Raw genomic sequence first — 13397 nt, 5'->3', positions numbered from 1 at the left:
TTTAAAGCCAATCAGCGCTATCTGTTCATTTCCCCTTCTCGGGCTCTCTGGCTCCATGCCTCTATCCGCTCGAATCCCCCTCTAATCATTAGCAATCATTGCTAAACGCCTTTAGGGATGGTGGACACCTGTTTTGTAACGGAATGGACCATCAATGCCTTTGAAATCCCAAAAATAGTGTTTTTTGTTTACACAGCGAAACACTGTAAAACACGGGAAAAATTCACCAAATCACTATTCATCAGACTTCAAATATTATGAATTCTACCCTATATTCCATAGGGTCCACCTTTAAATCGCTATCACATGTTGCAAATGCCCCTACGCCAAGGTTTCCTTTGTATTTGTAAAAATACCTTAAAACACTAAAATTCCCACAAAATGGCTTTATGGCGGGCTTAAAATTTTATCCATTTGCATCTATAAGTTCCATCGGGTCCGGTTTTATATCACCATCGCATATCCACTGTTGATCTGCGTGATCCTGATCCAACAACTGAGATTCATTTCAGGCGAAAAAGGCGTACGGAGATTACCCGCCCGAAAAGGCAGTTTTCTCATGCCACGTGTCAGCCAGTGGATGGGATCGAGTGGAGCACATCCAATACTACTTACCTCCTAAGGCCCACCCGAAATCCGCTCATTACAGAACTCAAAATATATATATCGGTATGTATTTCCCTTTCAGGTCTGGATTCATCACTTTATTCATATTTCCTTTGTTTTTCATTTATTTACGAAAATACGAAATACAAAGGAAAATGTCATTTTCTGAATCTCAAATTATATAAAATATCATCTATAATTTTATCGGGTCCAGCTTTCGCAGTTGTATGTATATCGCCCCACTCCTTTGTATTCTACCGATGCGATATTGCGAGTCAATCTGGGTCGTCGATCTGCGCGGTTGATCGATGACCCTCGTTGACTTGCATTGATTGTTATCGCAATTGTCATGTGGTCACTGTCGATAGCCTCTGCCTGTCACTGCTGATTGCAATATGCTGATCGGATTTGAACCGTTGATAGACCAGATCTGACGACTCTTGTGCAAAGTTGGTTTGACCTCCAATAGGCTTGATTTCACTGTTTTCTTCATGTTTTTGCCTCCCAATAGTGTAATCCACCATTTTTAAAGGTTCTTCTTATGTGATAGTTTTGAATGTTTGAAGACTTAGAGGGTGTTTAGGATCCATTTTGGATCAGATAACCTTACACCTACAGGAATAGGAACCTTCACCAGTTTACTATCTTGCATATTAAACCTCTGTAGTATTGTCTCGACATACTTCCTCTATTTTAACTAGAGCTTCCTCTTTTCCTGGTCTCTTTTAATTTCCATGCCCAAAATATAGTTTGCAGCACCAAGATCTTTCATGTCGAATTTGGAGGACAATTGGGTCTTCAAATACTGGATAATTTCTTTGCCATTTCCAACCAACAACATATAATCCACATACAAGACCGGATAAATAACACAGTCACCAATTAATTTAAAATACACACAGTGATCTGCTTTTCTTCTGGTGAAGCCAAGTCCCCATATAAATGTATCAAATTTCTGATACCACATCCTTGGTGATTGTTTTAACCCATACAGAGAATTTTTTAACTTGCATACCATTTATTTCTTACCCTTCACCGCAAAACCTTCAGGTTGCTTCATGTAGATCTCCTCTTCCAAATCCATGTGAAGAAATGTTGTCTTCACATCCATCTGTTCTACCTCAAAATCAAAAGTTGTAGCAATAGATAAAATTAATCTAATAGAAGCTACCTTGGAAACAGGGGAAAAAATATCACCAAAATCAATTCCTGGCACTTGGGAATAACATTTTTCTACCAACCGAGCTTTGTATTTCTCCGCCTTTCCTTCTACATTTGTCTTCTTCTTGAACACCCATTTGCTACCAATGGTTTTCCTTCCAGCAGGCAACTCCACCAGATCCCAAGCCTCATTTTTGTGCAAAGATACCATTTCATCAACCATGGCCTCTTTCCAGAGTTTGCCATCCTCTGAATCTACTGCTTCCTTCATAGTTCTAGGATCATCATCAGTAACAGATAAAGAAAAAATTGACAGAAAGAAGATGGACTATACCTTTCTGGCTACCTTCTTTCTCGAACTGATCTTATCACACCCGGAGTTTGTGGCTCTTCGTCTTCTGATTCCTCCTCTACTGTAGAGTCGGATTCTTCCTCCTTAAGCTCAAACTATATCTTCTTAGGTTATCTTGGTTGGACTTCATGTTTAATAACATCTTTCACCTCTCTGAACACTACATCTCGGTTGTACATAACCTTCCTTGTTATTGGGTTCCAAAGCTTATAACCCTTTAAACCATCCTTATACCCAATAAATATTCACTTTTCAGATTTACTATCCAACTTGGTTCTTTTCTCATTTGGGACATGTACATATGCATCACATTCAAATACCCTCAGATGTGAAAGACAGGGTTTCTTACCAATCCATGCCTCTGATGGAGTCTTATCCTCCAACACTGATGAAGGTGATCTATTGACCAAGTAACATGTATCCACTTCCTCTGCCCAGAATTCCTGTCCTAACTCGACACCACTGAGCATGCTTCTTTCCCTTTCCATCAATGTCTTGTTCATTCTTTCTTCAACTCCATTTTGCTCAGTTGTGTATGGAGTAGTCTTCTGTCATGCTATACCACACTTCTTACAAAATTCTTCAAATTCCTTACTACAAAAATCTCCACCATTATCTATCCTCAATACCTTTATCTTCTTCTCTATCTCGTTTTCCACCAGAGCCTTAAATTCTTTAAACCTATCAAAGACTTCAAATTTCTTCTTAAGGAAATATATCCATGTATGCCTTGGGAAGTCATCTATAAATGATACATAGTACATAGACTTACCCAGTGATGGAACCTTCACAGGTCCAAACACATCACTGTACACAAGCTCTAATATTTGTTTCACCCTCTTACCAACAGAGGGGAAACTCACCCGATTTTGCTTCCCATATACACAATTTTCTCAGAAATCAAAATCTAGAGAGCTATTACTCATACCTTCTACCATACCTTTACCATGAAGTATTCGAAGGCCCTTATCTCCAATATGTCCAAGCCTTTGATGCCACAACATGGTCTTCTCTCCAGAGACCACTAAATTTTTTGCTCCTCTTTTAGGAACCACAGAACTGTTGCACCCATCAACAACAGTGCTACCTTGCAGCTTGTACAAAGTTCCAATCTGAACTCCCCGCATCAATACCAGTGCTTCCCGAACCATCTTCCAGGTATCCTTCTTGAACAGTGTTTTTACACCTGCATCATCCATCTTGCTTACGGAAATCAGATTTCTGGACAATGTAGGAATATGCAGAACACCTGGAAGTGTTCTAACCCTTCCAACTTGCAACTTCAACTTTACTTTTCTACGACCAATGGTTCTAGCCTTCCTATCATCCCCTAAGAAGACATCACCACCATCATATTTCTCATACTCACAAAACCACTCTTTATGGGGAGTGAAGTGAAAGGATGCACCTGAGTCAATCAACCATGCCTCATGATCTACATGTGTACTTGAAGAAGCCAAGTACACATCCCCACCTTCATTTGAGGTGGTTTTTGCCTCTGCAGGAGGAGCATCATCAGATCCCTTTCCTTTGTCAAGAGCTTTAGATTTACAGTCCCTTTTGTAGTGTCCTTCCTTTCCACATTTCTAGCAAACCACCTTTATAGGTTTTCTTAGAGATTTAGATCTCCCTCTAGATTTAGATCTCCCACTCGATGACTTATTTTTGTTTCTATTCTAGGACCGTTCTCGTAGAGACAAGGCAACACCATTCTAGCTCTCCATATTTTTCTATCTCATCTCCTTCATCAGCAAGGATGAGACTATTTCATCAAACTGCAAGGCAGTTGCATTGCTACCTATTGCAATAACCAGACTATTCCACGAATCTGGTAGAGAACACAACAAACTGATGCACTTATCTTCTTTTAAAGTTTTAATATCAACATATAATAACTGACTTACCATAGTATTAAATGCGTTCAGATGCTCTGTCACCAAGTCTCCATCTTTCATCCTCAGGCTATACAATTTTTTTTGTAGGAACAGTTAGTTCACTAGAGACTTAGATTGGTACAAGTTCCCTAACTTGTCCCACAAAGCCTTTATCGTAGATTCCCCTCATACATTCAACAATACTAAATCTGAGACACACAATCGTATTGTGCTCTTTGCCTTCCGATCCAACTTCTTCCATTCTTCATTGGACACTCCTGTTGGTTTAGTACCTGGATCTACTGCGATCCACTTATCTTTATCCACCAACAGATGCTCCATCTTGAGTTTCCACAACTCAAAACTCTGACCATTAAATTTCTCGATCTCTATCTTTCTATTTCTCACCATCTTCTTTCACCACCAGAATCGATCTCTCAGATCTCCCACTGAACAAGGTTTGCCACAGGCCTGAGCAAAACCCCTTAGCAATAAAGGCGTCCCCTTGAAGCCAAAACAACTCTGATATCAAATGTAGGTTTTAACCCCATACAAAAATTACCTGCATATGAATTCTTAAACACAGAAAATAAACAATGCAAGAGCATAACACATAAAACACATATACACAGAGATTTTCCCCTGGATCCCAAAATCGAGACTACCAGCTTTATTTTTCATTATGTTCCTTTCAATGTTACAATACATATTTATACATGTCGAAGCATCCAATACCATGGACCGAAAACCATCGCTTCCAAAACCATGGACAAAAAACCATCATGTCCAAAAACATGTGTGAAAAACATGCACAAAACCATAGGTAGGTCCACACAACCTAATATAGGGTCCAAAAAACAAGATTTTCTAGGGCGCTGCCTCGGACCCCATAGAGGCGGGTTACCTGCACCCCTCAAACCCCCTGTGACACCCTTGCTACGCAATCGGTGCAACGAAGGGGGTGCTCCACCCCCCTCTAACCCCCCGGTTAACTACGTGGGCTAGTTGTGGAAAGAATATAATACAACCCAACACCAAATTGGCTATATCACAAACAAAGTAGTTTTAGAAAAACTTAATTAAATAAAATCTATCTAGCTTGATGAGTAGATAAAATGTTGAGTAATTTTTTTGTTTTGTTTTTTTTTTTTTTCATCTAAAATCTCTTTTCTTCATCTAAAAACCCTCAAAGATAATAAAAGGTTGCTTGGATTAGTGGATGTCATTACTTTGTTGTAGCTTCTTGTCCAAACTATTTGGAATATGGCTAATTCCTTCATTGAGTATTTTCATGTCTTCTTTGTTGATACCTTATAAAAATATCATTAGTAATATCATCTATGATATTTTCCTTCTTTATTTTTCAAGTTCATGTGCATGACTCAATAGTGGTTAGTAAGTTTATAGCTACCAATATCTATCATAGGCTAATGGGTGTGCGTCTGAGATAGGCTCTCGAGCAACAGAGGAAAAATCCAAGAAAACAAAAATGGAAACTCCAATGGAGAGTGAATTTGTTAAGATTTAGTTACCTATCATATTATTTTTACATTTTGATCACATAATTGGTTGTCACTTTTTATTTATTCTATTTTTGGGTTGTGTTTAGGGATTTTGTAGGAGTTAGATCTATTTTCTTTCTTAAAACTTGAGATTTTGTCTCAACACTCTTCTAGAGTGTTGAAAAAGTGTTGAAACTCTTTCCTATGCTACGAGGCAAGATTCTTAGAGCATTGCAATGCTCGAACATGTCATAGCCAGAGTGTTGAAGCCCTATTTTGGATTTTCTAGAGAAATTAGCCCTTGTATTTTGGGTTTTCTGCAAATTTTTTTACCTAGAGCTTGGATGAAACATAGATTTGACTCATTAGAACATGTGCACAGTCACCAAACCTCATATTTGTGGTAAATTTTCTTTTCTAAAAGTGCTTTGAGCTCAGTTAGTTTTGATTTTAGGTGTGTGTGTGTGTGCATGTTTTCATAATATGTTGGTATATATACATGTTTATATATCTACATAATGTTTATGTAATACCTTGTTCTTATGAAAAGGGAATATTTTGAGGAGACAAGTAGATTGGTCAATATTTGGATAAATGAAAACAAAAAGAAATAATTATGTAGAATCATACAAACAACCCTACTTTAGTTGGGAACTTGGACATGCCAAAATACCATATTTGTTTTCATAAATTATACATAATTGCTTCTATTGATAATAATAACAAGGTACACATAATAGTGACAATGAAAATTGAAAACCATATAAATAGAGTGTATTTGTTAAAAATCAAAGACACCACAAAACTAATCATCTAAGATAGAAATAATTTTAATGTTTTCAACTCTCTTTATACTTTGGCCCTTTAATGAAAATTGAAGAAGAATGAGAGGAAATGTTTCTTGTACATGATTTTCGCAATGAAAAACATATATATATTGCTTGAAATAATATGCCTATGTCTTGATGATGAACTTTTCCTTCAAAGTTCAAAATGTTGAAGCCTTTAGACATTCTACTTACGAAAAAATTTCCACTAAGTTATCCCCAATATATATGGGAATACGAGAATATTTTGTGACTTTTTTTGTCACATCTCATGTATACATTATTATGAATAATAATGGTAATTAGACCAAATTCAATATTATACAGTTGCATCCCCACTTAAGATTCCCTTAGGCGTAAGGAAGGGCCATTATATTAATCCCCACTTAATAGAATTTTCTTAATCCCACTTAATAAACAATGAAGGAACATAATAAGAATGGTCGGATGTAAGGTTAATCTATCATGTAGATTTGGTGGAGCCTAAGGAAATTTACAATCCCAATGAGAAGATCATTTGTTTCCATAGTGCATAAGTCTTAATTGGAAAATATACGTTATAACAAAATGCATTTGAATTTTAAGGGACAAGAATATATTAGGTAATTGTTTCAATTTGATGGGGAAATTAGATAAACTTCTCAAGTTTTTAAGATTCGAGAAAAATATCAAATAACCAATTTTCAACTATGATAAAAGCTCAAGATCATGGTTTGTAGTCAATGCATTTTGGTCAAGTTTTGCATGCATTATGATAAACATAGAAATTTCATAACAAAAGTTCACATACACATGTAAAGAAAGACTACAATTATAATGAGTGTAATAATGTAAGATCAATATGTTTATGGGTAATAAGTTAGGAAAATGTTTTGAGTAATCATCAACTAGTGATTTCATGACTTATGATTTCTTATATAAATGGAAACATTATATATATTGAATCTCATTTTGTAATCTTATGGCCCGTAGAGGGTAGTCTTGGTAGCCTTATGTTGTAGTAACAAAATAGGTACTTTAGGAGTTTTTGATAATTTTGTAAATCAATAAGTTTTATTTATGGTATCATTAAAGTAGTATATTGTGGTTTGGAACACCATTATAAAGATTATAGATGTGGGATAAGATAGCTTGATAATTTTCTACATTATTTTTGATATAAAATGATTAAATATACTGAAAATAAGCATATCATTTTTTTACAATTTTATACACTTGAATTTAATATGGTAAATACAAGGAAAAAATATTTGTGCTCATTTATAAATTTTTAAAATCAAGAACAAGATATAAGGGAGAAGAATTTATGGTTCTTCATAGTTCATAATCTTTCTAGCTCTCCTGTTACAATTGCATCCATGGTCTTAACTCAATTCTAATTGGTAAGCCTCTAAAATGCTAGTGCTTAGCTCAGTAATAGACCTAACCACAAGATGAGAACAATTAGTACAAATTAATCTTATGAAAACTAGTGTTGATTGGCTTGACTAAGCAATACATTTTTGCTAATATAATATGTTCTTAACGGTCAATGCTCATAAGGATTCAAAATTAGTAGCTAGGAGCAAGTGAAAATCTATTTATGATTAGACTATTTTTGTCATTTGTCTATAGTTATGTTGATAATATTAGAAAATTTTTTGTGAATATTTTTTATAAAATTTGAAATGTTACATGTTTTTTTTTTTTAATTTACCATAAACAATACATTCACAACTACTTGATAGACAATTCATTTTGAAACATGGAATTTTTTAGTCACATGTACCTAATTCCTTTTCTTTTCATGTATTCTCCTTTTAAAAATACAACTAAATATATTTTTATTTTTATTTTTATCTAATATTAATCATTTTAGTATGATAATATAGTATTATCCATTTGTACACAATAAATTTTACAATATTTGTTTACTAAACTTTAATTAAAAAAAATACTATTATATTCCTTTTGTGTGTATATATATATATATATATATATATATATATATATATATATATATATATATATATATATATAGAGAGAAATAACTTTTCAATGCTTCTTTATTCTCTAATCTAATTTTTAACTCATTTTCTAAAAAAATTATTTGATAAATTAATGTATAATTTTATATTAAATATTTAAACCTAACTAATATTTTATTTTGTATTATTTAAACATAGTTTCATGGATTTTAATATATTATTGTAATACAATAACATGACTTCCACACCATTTTTCCTTTTTTCCTCTTTTCCTCTTTTTATTTTTATTTTTCTTTCTTTTTTTTTTTTAAATATATTTTTTTCTTTCTTCAGGAATTACTAACATAATTGCACAACACATTTCAAAAAATGTCTATAATATTTCATCTTACAAATTGCACTTGAATATACTTTTATATAGGAAACATGCAAACACTAAAGGGAACAACCTTCAAAGATTAGTCGCTAATTTGTCAATAGCGCGACATAGATTTTCTTAATGTTTGATAACTTGGTACTCAAGCCATCTCACGGGATCAACATTTCTAGTTCTTAACCTTGTATTCATATATTATCTATTGTATTTTTAACTCAAAACTCTGTATTCAAATATTATCCATTGTAATTTCAACTCAAAATATTCAAACCATTTAGCCAACCCTCAGTTTCAATAATGTCACAAAGAACAGGGTACATGAAAATTTTGTGCGGCCTTTCAACATAAGTTGGGAACGAGCATTCATAGTATGATAAAACTACTTTACACATTCTAAAATGTTGCAAGTAATTAATGCAATTTTTGTAATTGGGAGAAAGGAATTAATGCAATTTTTGTAAATGGGAGAATTGTCCTATGGATACCTCTCCTGTGTTCGATGTCAGTGTTAGTTTGGTGTAAGAATGAAGAAAATAGTTTCCACAAATGTCTAACTGGAGTTGAAGGAAAGCTTTATCAGAGAACATAAGCACACTCAGAACTTATTTCTTTCATTACTAAACACTACAATTTATAGACATCTTCAACTACAGAGGAGCAATAACTGTGTCGAATGACTTTATTATCTACTGACACTAACTTACTGTTGAACAATGATCGACACCATTTGAATAGTGAGTGGCGTCGTTCGTGATCAATACCTGACACCTCCCCTTAATCAAGATCTATATGATAACTTGCATGCTGGTCTAAGTCTCAGCTAGGCTTACAACATAATTTGGATTTTCTATAATGCACAACTTACTTCTACACATTTCAAATTTAGCCTTTTCGAGAGGCTTGGTGAATATGTCAGCCACATTTTCATTTGTATTACAATATGATAAGTCAATTTCTTTTGATTTCACTTTTTCGCTTACAAAATAATGTTGTGTCAATGTGTTTTGTCCTTGCATAATATATAGGATTGTTTTCCAATTTGATAGTGCTTTGATTGTCACATCTGATTACTGTAGGTGCTTGTTATGCTTCTCCAACATCTTCAAGTATCCTTCTAATCCATATTGCTTCACAGGTAGCACTGCATAATGCTTTATACTCAGCTTCAGTGGATGACAAGGAAACAATTGGCTATTTCTTACTACTCCATGATATTGGTCTTGAACCAATATTGAACACGTATCCAATAGTAGATTTCATATCATCTAGATTTCCAACCCAGTCAGAATCAGAATAACCTTCCAATTCAACATCAAATTCATTAGTATCCATAATACCAAAATAAAGTGTTGATTTCAGATATCAAAGGACTTCCTTTGCTACTTTCCAATGGATTTCACAAGGCTTAGCCATGAAATGATTAAGTATGTTGACAAAATATGCTATATCTAGCCTGGCAGTGGTGAGATAGTTCAGACTTCCCACCAGTTGATGATATAAAGTTCCATTCACTTCTTTGGTTCCATCATCAATTCACAATTTGACATTTTGTTTTAAAGGAGTAGATGTTGCCTTGCATTCAATCATATTGAACCTTTTAAGGATTTCCCTTGTATATTTTCTTTGTGTGATTAGTGTCTTACCAGATTCCCTCCAAACTTCAAGACCTAAATAATAATGCAATTCACCAAGATCCTTAATCTCAAATACATGTGACAACTGAATTTTAATTTCTTCAATCAACTTGCATGCATTTCCTGTTATGATAAGATCATCAACATATATAGATATTAAAAAAAAATTCCCACCTTCATCTTCTTTGATGTACAATTTAAGATCATTTTTGCTTCTCATAAAACCTTTCTCATAAAAGAAAGAATCAATTTTCACATACCAAGATCTTGGTTCTTGTTTCAAACCATATAAAGCTTTCTTTAACCTGCAAACAAAATGCTCCTATCCCTGTTTTTCAAACCCTTCAGGCTTAACCAAATAAACTTCTTCTTTTAACTCACCATTCAAAAATGCAGATTTGACATCTAACTGATGCATTTTCCAATTATATTTTGTAGCTAATGCAATCACGATTCTAATTGTGTTCAACTTAGCTACAGGTGCAAAAGTATCATTATAATCAATTCCCTCCTTTATGAATATCCTTTTGCAACCAATCTAGCTTTATGCTTATCAATACTTCCATCAAAATTAAACTTTGATTTATAAAGCCATTTGCATCCTATGGGAACTTTGTTTTTAGGCAATTCTGTTAATTCCCATGTGTCATTCTTCATTATAGAGTTATATTATTCATTCATTGCATCTCTCCATTCTTCATATTCTTTAGCTTCCTCATAGCTTGAAGGTTCTACAACATTCACAACAAGAGACATTAATGCATAATCTTTATACCTTACATGTACCTGACTTTGACATGATGACCTTCTTGGAGTTTTATAGCTTTCATCTTTCTTTCTGCTTTGCGGAGTCTCCTCTCCTCTTCTTGAGTGTCATGACTTCTTGATGCTCCTTGCTCTTGAACTTGTACCTGTTCCTATTCTTGTTCAACACTTGTATCTAATTTGACATAATCACCAGTATCATGCCATACACTAGTATTATTCATTTTATCACCTTCATTTGCATTCTCATGAAACACCACATCCCTACTTGCAAGAAATATATGAGAACTGGCATCAAACAACTTGTATGCTTTCTGATCATCACAATAACCAATAAATATGCACTTAATTGACTTTGCATCAAGTTTTCTTCTTTCATCTTTCAGAATATGAGAAAATGCCTTGCAACCAAAAACTCTTAAATGACTCACTTTTGGTTGTACCCTGTTGATGCCTCGAAAATCGCTGCAACAACATTGGGGGATAACCACCCGGTCCGGACCTTAAAGCAGCTCCTTTTCCGTTTGGTGTGGTGGATCCGACTGTTCAACTAGGTCCAGTTACCTTCTCCCTATTGCTATTGGTTTATAATGTATCTTTAACTACCAATAGCCAGGGACATCAGATCACTTCTTCTTGCTGATCAGGCAAGAGAATGACCCTTAAGCTGATTTGGGTTCAGCCAAACCACAACTAAAGTTTTGCCTCTTTGAGGAGAGGACTTAAAAGAATGTAGAATTTACTCTAAATGCAAGCTTATTCTATGATGCAAGCAAAAGAAACTAATCTAAATCCTATCTTAATTAGGCAGATATAGATCTAACCCAACTAAGAGCAAGATAATTAAAGTATTGGGATTTGGATATGTCTTGTTTATAATGAATATCAAGTTAATGAAGTAGTTCAATTAACTGATATTATGGATATCAAAACACATCCTATTGAGACCTTTTAACTGAAATAATAAATCAATAACATTCAGGAAGTAGTTCACAAAAATGATATTAATTATTAAATCAATAAATCTAATAATTAAACAGTAATATGTGGAAATAGTTCACAACATATTACCACTTAATAAATCAGTTTTAATAAGGCAGATTTATGAGTAAATAGTTACTCAGAAATCAGAAATTAATCCATAAGAACAGAGATACATGATAACAACATTGAGACAAACTACCCATATTGACAATAATGCACAAACATGAATAAAATGACACATTCCTGTTACCATAAAAATGAAACTGATATTTAAAACAGTAGTATTAAAAATACCAATTTATTGCATCCATTTCTCTAATCTTGGTCTCCAACAGTCCTTTACATTTCTTGAACTTCTGCCTTCAAAGCTAAAGCCACAATAGTGAAAACTCTGCCCCTCATACATAATTCAAGATACAAAGGAAAAATCCTCAACAATCCCCAGATCTGAGATTTTCTCTCCTCTCTCCTACAACTCTAAATTCATATTACAGTAGTGCTTTCAGAAGTCTCTAAAATTGCAGAGGAGAGCAGCCCTTTTTACATTCTGCAATCTGTTATTTATAATATTTGTGAAGGAATTTTGGAGATGAGAGTTTGTTGAAGAGAAATCTGCCAAATTTAATTTTACTTGCTCCTAATTCTGATCTTCAATTGCTGGAGCATTCTCATTGCTTGAAATCCTTTTCTCCATATCTTTTCCACTATTTTCCTGCAAAAGAAATCAAAATAAATTAAAATGCAATCAAAATATCATTTCTGGCAATTAAATCAAACCCAATCAAATTCTATTTTAAATAAATAATTGAAAATAAAATATAAACTCTGTATTGATGCTTGGAATGATTTGATTGGCAAAGGATATTATTGACCAATGGATCTGCAATTAGAAGAGGCTTTGAATAAATGAAATTGAAGAAAATAACTCAGAAAATTGATTTTGTTTTTCAAAATTCGGAGCCTGATCTTCTGCCTGATTTTTGACCCAATAAATGAGTAAATCTGTTGGTGAAACCTCCTCCAAAATGTTCTCCTTGATTTTCTCTTTCCAATGAGCCGTCCTGGGCCTCATTTGGCCAAGTATAACTCAATTTATGAGCTTCCAAAGTTGATGAGTCAAATCTGGCATGAATCTGGAAATTCTGTTGCTGGGCTAAAAATCAGAATTTGAATTAAAAATCTAATCTTAAATTAGTTTCTAATTTAATTGTTAATCATTAATCTAACTAACTAATATCTAATTAACTATTTATAAACAAATTAAATCTAATTAAAAACTAATTCTAAATGATATTTAAATCTAAATTAATCAAATTAATTAAATATCATAAATTAATTAATATGATTAA

The sequence above is a fragment of the Pinus tabuliformis genome, chromosome 9 (assembly GCF_031772625.1).
Source record: "Pinus tabuliformis cultivar Carrire ecotype Pingquan chromosome 9, CPIR1, whole genome shotgun sequence".
Taxonomy (NCBI): domain Eukaryota; kingdom Viridiplantae; phylum Streptophyta; class Pinopsida; order Pinales; family Pinaceae; genus Pinus; species Pinus tabuliformis.
Note: the sequence above shows the minus strand (reverse complement) of the source record.